This window comes from Tenebrio molitor, unplaced genomic scaffold (assembly GCF_963966145.1).
Source record: "Tenebrio molitor unplaced genomic scaffold, icTenMoli1.1 SCAFFOLD_449, whole genome shotgun sequence".
Classification (NCBI taxonomy): Eukaryota; Metazoa; Arthropoda; class Insecta; order Coleoptera; family Tenebrionidae; genus Tenebrio; species Tenebrio molitor.
The window spans coordinates 3,080-11,796 of record NW_027184149.1 but is presented as its reverse complement, the minus strand read 5'-3'; the positions used below and the strand labels follow the sequence as shown (position 1 = coordinate 11,796).

At 42.4% G+C, this 8,717-nt stretch overlaps 1 non-coding gene across 1 annotated transcript; it reads right to left on the bottom strand.

The window, feature by feature from the left end:
• Positions 1 to 245: 245 nt before the first annotated feature.
• On the bottom strand, positions 246 to 365 carry LOC138140863 (5S ribosomal RNA). The gene has a single exon (XR_011162775.1). It is a non-coding gene; the product is annotated as a 5S ribosomal RNA (ribosomal RNA).
• Between the last annotated feature and the right edge of the window lie 8,352 nt (positions 366 to 8,717).

Sequence of the window (8,717 nt, the reverse complement as noted above, 5' to 3'; positions counted from 1 at the left end):
AAGTGCTGACCGCTGCCCGCGTGGCTTACCTTCGGTGATCGAACGACAACCTTTACCGTTTGACGAGTTTTTATTCTGCAATTGTTTACAATTAATCGACAAAAAAAATTGTTTTCTTAATTATCTAGTACTTAAAGCTATGAATCTACATTATACGGGTCTGTGCATGTTTCCGAATACCTGCACGAAAAACAAATCGGTTCGGTGGTTGCTATGGATTTCAAAAAAAAACAAAAAGTGTTGGGGGGCAACGGCACGCGGTGTTCCCAAGCGGTCACCCATCCAAGTACTGACCGCGCCCGACGTTGCTTAACTTCGGTGATCGGACGAGAACCGGTGCTTTTCAACGTGGTATGGCCGTTGCCGTGGTGTTTAGGTGTGATCGTTGGTGTAAAATATATTGCTTTTAACATTCCGATGCACGAATATGAACATCAAAACGCGATGCGTTTCGTTTCCGTATGCACTTACCCTCTGACGACCGACGTCGGACCGAACTAACGGGAAATCCCACAACAACCACCACGTCACGCTCTAACGACAAGAGAGACTACTAGACGGACTGGCGATCTCCCGCGTCGCACATTTTTCGACCGCCGGCGGCGGTGGAAAATCCAGAATTTCACCCCACCTACCGCGCTGCTTGCTCCGACGACGACGAGATTCCCACATTTGGATCGACCGAAATATGTAAGTAATATCAGGAAGTTCCGATTTTCGAGAGGAGACCTGTGTTTCTATTTACCTATCTATAATAATTATCGTTATAATCATCATATCATTATTATTATTATTAACATTATTATTTATTACCATTATTATTATTATTATTATTATTTATCGTCCCTCGGATTCGGCGATCTTCGAAAATCCAAGTTGGACCGTTAGACATTCGAACGCGGTGTGCGTGGCTGACGAGTTGTTATTTTTGGCGTTTTTTCTTCGATCTTCACCCCGACTTCGGACGACGCAGGTCGGACACGAAATTACGAAGAGAGAAAGACGGAAGAAAGGAAGAAAACCTGAAGATCCGTCGAAGAAAATATCGGAAAACTCGTAGGTGCGGCATCGGTCGGACGATGAAGACCGTCTCCTTTCGGATGATCCTCTCGACGGACTTTCGGCCGTCCCGAAGGGTCCGGACGGCAACGGGACCCGTCGTCGACTCGTCCCGTTTCAACTTCCGCCGAAAACGATCGACCTGAACGTCGGAGAGGCGGTTCGCGGCATCCTGTTGTCGGAATTGCCTCGGTTCGAACACCAGGTCCTTTCTGTGCTTCGACCGTTTCGGAAGCGTTTGGCGACGCGAAGATGTCGTAAAATCGAGAAGGTGGCGCGGTATTCCGGGAAGAGATGGACCAATATTTCGGCGAACGAAATATGGATTCCCGGAATCGACGCGTCTACCCCGCACCGCCGACGTAAACCGTCGGTCCCGAATCGAAACCGTGACGACCCGGATTTAGGGCTGGTGGTTGGAGGGGCGTGTACCTGATTCGAAACCCACCGACGTTCCGAGACGAACTTCGCTATCTCCAGGGAAACTTCGGAAACCGAGTTCGGCCAGCTTGATCACACGGTGGCGATGGTGATCGAGGAAAGAGGACGATGCCATCACGCGGGCAACGATTCCGAGGCCTGCAATTTCTTCGACGGCGGACGCGGTGCGCGTTCAGTCTTCCGTCCGCAGTGGCGACTATTTTATAAAGACTTAGAAAATTTTTTTGTTCAATTCTCGTTCACGAGGTGCTCGAAGTGTACGTGTGTGAGCAAGTGTTTTTTCAATAATTATTATTAACTTTTAACGTTTTAACGTGAAAGATGGCCGACGTCGAAAATCAAACAGCATCATCGGTCACCACCGGTTCCGCTGCCACCCCTCAATCCCACGCGAAGAAAGAGAAAAAAGCGAAAAATCCCAGGGCGAAACCGTCCCATCCTCCGACATCCGAGATGGTAAACAACGCCATCAAGGGACTCAAGGAACGCGGAGGATCGTCTCTTCAGGCCATCAAGAAGTTCGTCGCCGCAAATTACAAAGTCGACGCCGAAAAGGTCGCCCCTTTCATCAAGAAATATCTGAAAGGCGCCGTGGCGTCGGGATCTCTGGTTCAGACGAAAGGTAAGGGCGCGTCGGGTTCGTTCAAGCTCGCCTCGTCCACCTCCGGTGGTGCCAAAGTCGCCTCCGCCTCCGACAAGAGGAAACCCGCTTCGTCCGCCGCATCCAAGACGAAAAAATCATCCGCCAAACGTACCGCCGTCGCGACGACTTCCGACAAGGCTTCCTCGAAGACAGCCAAAAAACAAGCCTCCCCCAAAGCGAAGAAGACTGCTGCCGAAAAGAAGAGCGCCGTCGCTGCCTCCGCCGCCGCAGCGAAAGCCAAGAAATCGGCCGCCTCCTCGGCAGAAAAGAAAACTAGAGCCGCCCCGAAACCCCGATCGCCTTCCAAAGCGAAGAAATCTAACAAGGCTGGTCCGACTAAAAAACCCAAAGCACCCAAACCCAAGACAGCCAAAGCCATTCCTGTCAAGGTGAAAAAGGCCGCTTCGCCGAAGAGGAAAAAGTGAGAAACGTGGATGGATACTCGACTCATGTTCGTTCGGCTGTGCCTCGTTCCGACGTCATCATCGTACTACCGGCAACGGGGCACGCACAAATGGCCCTTTTCAGGGCCACACGATAATCTACGACGAAAAAAAGAAATAAAACTATCCTTACGGCGAAACCAAATAAAATAGATAGCATCAGCTGGCAGGTAGGTGATGACAGGATGCAATAAAATTTTACGAACGACCGCAACCCAACCCGAATCGAGAGGACCGACCGATTATTGACATTTTTATTTTATTCATTTCCGGTTGAAGGGCGATATATTTTTTTTTTTGCCTGTAAAGTTTGAGGTTCTGAAAAGAACCGATTTTTTTGTTATAAAATTCGTGTTTCGTGTTGTTCTTCCGAAACACGATGTGGAAAAATTTAAGCGCGTTCACCCCGAATACGTCTGGCAAGTTGGATGTCCTTTGGCATGATGGTTACACGTTTGGCGTGGATGGCGCACAAATTCGTGTCCTCGAACAGACCGACCAAGTAAGCTTCGCTCGCTTCCTGGAGGGCCATCACGGCGGAGCTTTGGAAGCGCAAATCGGTTTTGAAATCCTGAGCGATCTCCCTCACCAAACGTTGAAAGGGAAGCTTGCGGATGAGCAACTCGGTACTTTTCTGGTAACGACGGATCTCACGCAGAGCCACGGTACCAGGTCTGTAACGGTGGGGCTTCTTGACGCCGCCAGTGGCGGGAGCGCTTTTCCTGGCCGCTTTGGTAGCCAGTTGTTTCCTGGGGGCTTTTCCTCCGGTGGACTTGCGTGCGGTCTGCTTGGTCCTGGCCATTTCGAATGAAACGAATGAAAAACAAAACTGACAATTATTAAAATCGACTCTGACGATCGTTAGACGTGCACGCGTCGAAAGGTAAACGGGTACTAAAAATTCCGCCATATTAAATTGTACTTTTATACGTGAACAAAGTCAACGGCTGACTTCGTCGATTGGTCGATGGTGAACCGTTGAATCTATATAAGGCTCCGTTAGTTGAAATTTTGCGGTAGTTGACTTCCTAGGGACGAGGTGTGCAGGTATTTTGTGTCAGTTGAAATAATCTGAAAAGATGACCGGTCGCGGTAAAGGAGGCAAAGGATTGGGAAAAGGAGGAGCGAAGCGTCATCGCAAAGTCCTGCGTGACAACATCCAGGGCATCACGAAACCCGCTATCAGAAGATTGGCTCGTCGTGGCGGCGTGAAACGTATTTCCGGTTTGATCTACGAAGAAACTCGCGGAGTCCTGAAAGTGTTCTTGGAAAATGTCATCCGAGATGCCGTCACCTACACGGAACACGCCAAACGTAAAACCGTGACAGCGATGGACGTCGTCTACGCTTTGAAACGTCAAGGACGCACCCTCTACGGTTTCGGAGGTTAATTTCCTGGCGCTCTTCACCGTTCGAGAAAACCAGAATAAAATACGAAATACAAAATCGGTTCTTTTCAGAACCACAAAATAAAAATAAGAGGAAAAAAAAGAAACATGATGTTCTTTCGAGAAACAACGGCGGACAATTATTACTAACTGACTACCTGATAATGTACCAAGATCGTAAACACCCCTTGCTTTCCTTTTGGCATTGCAGTCGTAAATGATAATAATACAAAAAGAAAAGATGCATCGGTCATTTTACGAAAAAAAAAAGCTATAGTGGCCCTGAGAAGGGCCGATATTTTGAGTTTTCGCCACGGAGATGGATCGATCGTTCGTTTAAGGTTTCTTCTCGGTTTTTTTGGGTAAAAGTACGGCCTGAATGTTGGGTAAGACACCGCCTTGGGCGATCGTAACTCCGGACAGGAGTTTGTTCAATTCCTCGTCGTTTCTGATGGCCAGCTGCAGATGACGCGGTATAATACGTGTCTTCTTGTTGTCACGGGCAGCGTTTCCTGCCAATTCTAGAACTTCGGCGGCTAAGTACTCCATGACGGCGGCCAAATAGACGGGAGCTCCTGCACCGACGCGTTCCGCGTAATTTCCTTTTCTGAGAAGACGATGTATCCTACCCACCGGAAACTGGAGACCGGCACGGCTCGAACGGGATTTCGCTTTTCCCTTCACTTTACCTCCTTTACCGCGACCTGACATTTTAAGTTCGTTCGTTAGACACCACGAGAAGTAATAAAACTGACGGACGGGACTCGTCGATTGTAAAAGCTGGTAGCTGTGCTTCGAATTTATAGCCTCCGTGATAGGAGAATAGGACGTGACGATTGGTGGGAGCCCGTTTTCAGGTGGGGTTCTGGTGAACACACTACCTATCAGAAAGGTGGTGGTGCAAAGTTAACGCACGCACACGAGTCAGAGCAGTTCGCGAGTTTGTTGAATCGAATTGAATTGAAAAATGCCGCCGAAGACAAGTGGTAAGGCAGCCAAGAAGGCCGGGAAAGCTCAGAAGAACATTTCCAAGAGCGACAAAAAAAAGAAGCGCAGGAGGAAGGAGAGCTATGCCATCTACATCTACAAGGTGTTGAAACAAGTCCATCCCGACACCGGTATCTCTAGTAAGGCTATGAGCATAATGAACAGTTTCGTGAACGACATCTTCGAACGTATCGCCGCTGAAGCTTCCCGTCTGGCACACTACAACAAACGTTCGACGATCACCAGCAGAGAAATTCAAACTGCCGTGCGTCTGTTGTTGCCCGGTGAGTTGGCCAAGCACGCCGTCTCCGAAGGTACCAAAGCCGTCACCAAGTACACCAGTTCGAAATAGATGTTTTTCGTTTTCGACACATTTATAAACGGTTCTTTTCAGAACCACAAAAACTCTCGAACAAAAAAGAAAAGACGTGAAACAGCGATTTTTAATTAACTTTTATTATGTCATTATTATTATTATTAGGTTTCATGCATTATCGGTATTTTGCACCCATGCCTATCCAACTTGTAGTTATGTGGTTATTGTATTCGAAATAATTTAGTTGATTGAGGTTATGTTATGAATAAATTTCTATTTTGCCAGAATACAACTCTTCGGAAGAAGAAATCAAATAAACAATCGTACATCTGCTGAACAACCTAGTTGATGGTTGATGGATTTGCATTACCCAGCATATAGCCTAAATGTTCATCTTTAGTGAAATTAAAATTACTTAGCTTTTTTAAGAAAGAAAAAATTAGAACGAATTCTCATCGAAAAAACCGCGATTCCTACAAATGATACAGATGGTTTTGTAGTCGCGTATGTTATTGAATACAATGAGCCGACATTTTTCCGACTCTTTGTTTCATCGAAAACGTTGTTGACATTAGCAAGGAACGTTAAGGATTCCCTGAAACAGACAATTTCACTGTTTTGGAATAGCAGTATGTGCAAATGAGAGGACAGAAGACTTTGAAAAAAGGAGTGAACAAAACTGTACTTTAGTACAGAATGTTATGTTTATTTTAATTTCAATTGTTCCTGTTTTAATGAGATTTTTTATGTTCCTAAATCATTTTCTATTTTTTTTTCATTAGAGAAGAGTTATTGTCGAGTTATTATCTCTACCTAGCATAAAAATTAAAATACTTTGCAACATTACGTTATTATACATTGCATATCTGACATAAAATACTTGCAAAAATTACTTAGCTAATTAATATTACGCATGACAACTCACATTATTTACTTTGCAAAACATTATAGAATACATAACAGATAATTGTGACCCTGTGTATTGTTCATTGGAATTAAAATAAAAAAAACGTGATTTCGTCAATCGCCGTTATTTGCGACTTCAGGCAACTGTCGCTAAGAGCTATTTTTGTTTCTCCGTTCAATTTCCCGATAAAATCGTCGACTTAGTTATTAACTAAGTTCTTCAGTTAGGTGGTATCAACAATACCACAATAGCCATGTTGCCGAGTTTTTTGATAAAAAGACTTGCTAGTTGGAATACAGAAAATATTTACCAAACACCTATTCACGATAATAAACCGGGGCACTATTGTGGGTTTTCGGTTGGTTTTATATTATATTAGGTACTCACCCTTCGTAACGTGTCTCCACCGAAAAAACGTCACTTTCACACTAACCACCTTTCGTTTTAACTCTCGCGACGATAACTGAAATGTTGACGCGCGCCGGACAGATTCACGGACATACAACCACCCACCCACCCCGCGCCCCGGTTTCCGTCTGGACTGGTTCTGTCGTCCGAGTGAGTGCCAAAAATTAGCGTTCGTCTATTAAATGATTGTCGGATGATGATTATTGACGGACACTTTTATCGCACCCGATCACACTTTAGTTACTACCTACGTTTAGTATCGACGACGCATCGTTTCGATTATTGAAATTCGAATTGAATTTTTTTTTTTCTAGTTTTCGACGTAGATTCGCGTGACACAAATATTATGAGCCTTTTTGGATCGATTTCGTGTGCATCACGCCATTTCTACGGGCGAACGTGAATGTGTGATGTTGACGTGATGGAAGCAACGTTTAGGCAATCCGCATTACGTATTACTATCAATTATATTTTAAACGAATGAAAACTTCAATTCAGAAGTGTGATAATCCCGGATCCATTCAAGTTTTGTTAATTTTAGATTAAAAATGCGTGAGTATTGTACTATTGCTAACGATGCCAAAACATCGCATATTCAATGTAAAAAGAACAAGAGCAACGGGCCATTAAGTTAATTAAAAATAACTCGTACCGGATAAGTCGAATACGTATCCAGGGAAAATTTATTAATTTTAAAATTGACCGGCGGAAACAGGTTCTCGCCTCCCACCACTTTTGTGTAGCGGCCGCCAAATCAATTTTGTTTTTATATAATTGATTCAAAAAATTGAAATTCACGCATAGTTATCTGTGCCTGAAGTGGGTCATTTTCATTGCATTGTTAGTAAGATCGAAACCATAGAAACCATACAAAACGCATACGACTATTTCTGTTTTTCATTTCACGCACTGTTTTTTATTAGTTACCTAGCAACATGGTCACTGCATTGAAACTTCAGAGTTCCTTCAAAAATTTGAATTTTTAATTTCAATTTTTTGAATCAATGATTTAATATAAAAATAACTATTGTGGAAAACAGCAAAAAATAAAATAATACCACTAATTGGCGGCTGGTCAGGATAGACCTAACGTTCGAAATTTAGAAAAATATTTTTTTTATTTTAATACTGTTACTTTTCTAATGAAGTGCGAAATAAGTTGTGCCCCATAGCTATCTTTTTTATTTTTCACTACGACAATTACAAAGTGTTGATATTCACAACTTTTCGTGAGCACTTCGATAGAAATGAACAAGAACGCAGGAAAATTCCACACCGAATATTAATATTCTGTCTTGGCCCATGTTTACTTTTATCTACCGCAAAACAAAATGTTCGGATTTGTCAGGGGTATTCTGATTTAAAAAAAGAAGAACATTTGACGAATATTTTAAGTCTCAAACGTTTGGAAAATAATGCAACAACAATTCATAGACTACAAAAAAGCCTATGATTCAGTACCACATTCATGGTTAATTAAAATTCTTAAAATTTATAAAATTAATATTAAATTAAATCACCTTCTTTATATGGATGACATAAAACTTAACAATAACTGAAAATCAATCAATATGTCGTGGTCATTACGAAAATTTAGAATATATAACTAAAGAAGGAGAAATCATTAAAAATTTAAATAAAGGAGAATTTTATAAATATTTAGGTATTAATCAATCAAATCAAATTAAATCTATTCTTTTGGTGTTATAAAATGGTCCAAAACTAATTTAAAGAATATAAATATTCAAACTAGAGTTCTCTTTACAAAATTTTGTAAACATCACCCCAAATCTGCTGTTGAAAGATTTAATTTACCACGCGAAAATGGTGGTAGGGGTTTTTCAAATCTAGAAATTCTACAACACAATCAAATTGCTTCACTAAAAAATTATTTTCTCAATAGAGCTCGTGATATGACACTATAGCAAATATAAAACAAAAGTCTTTACATGGGAGATATTTTAAAGAGCTGAGGGTTTTATATTTGCAATACAAGATCTTGCACCGTTTTGGCTCACAGCGAATATAAAAAACGTCATGATATATTCGCAAAAATTATACACATGAATTTAGCAGTTAAATTCAATTTATTAAAGGATACACAACCACATTACATTTATAAACC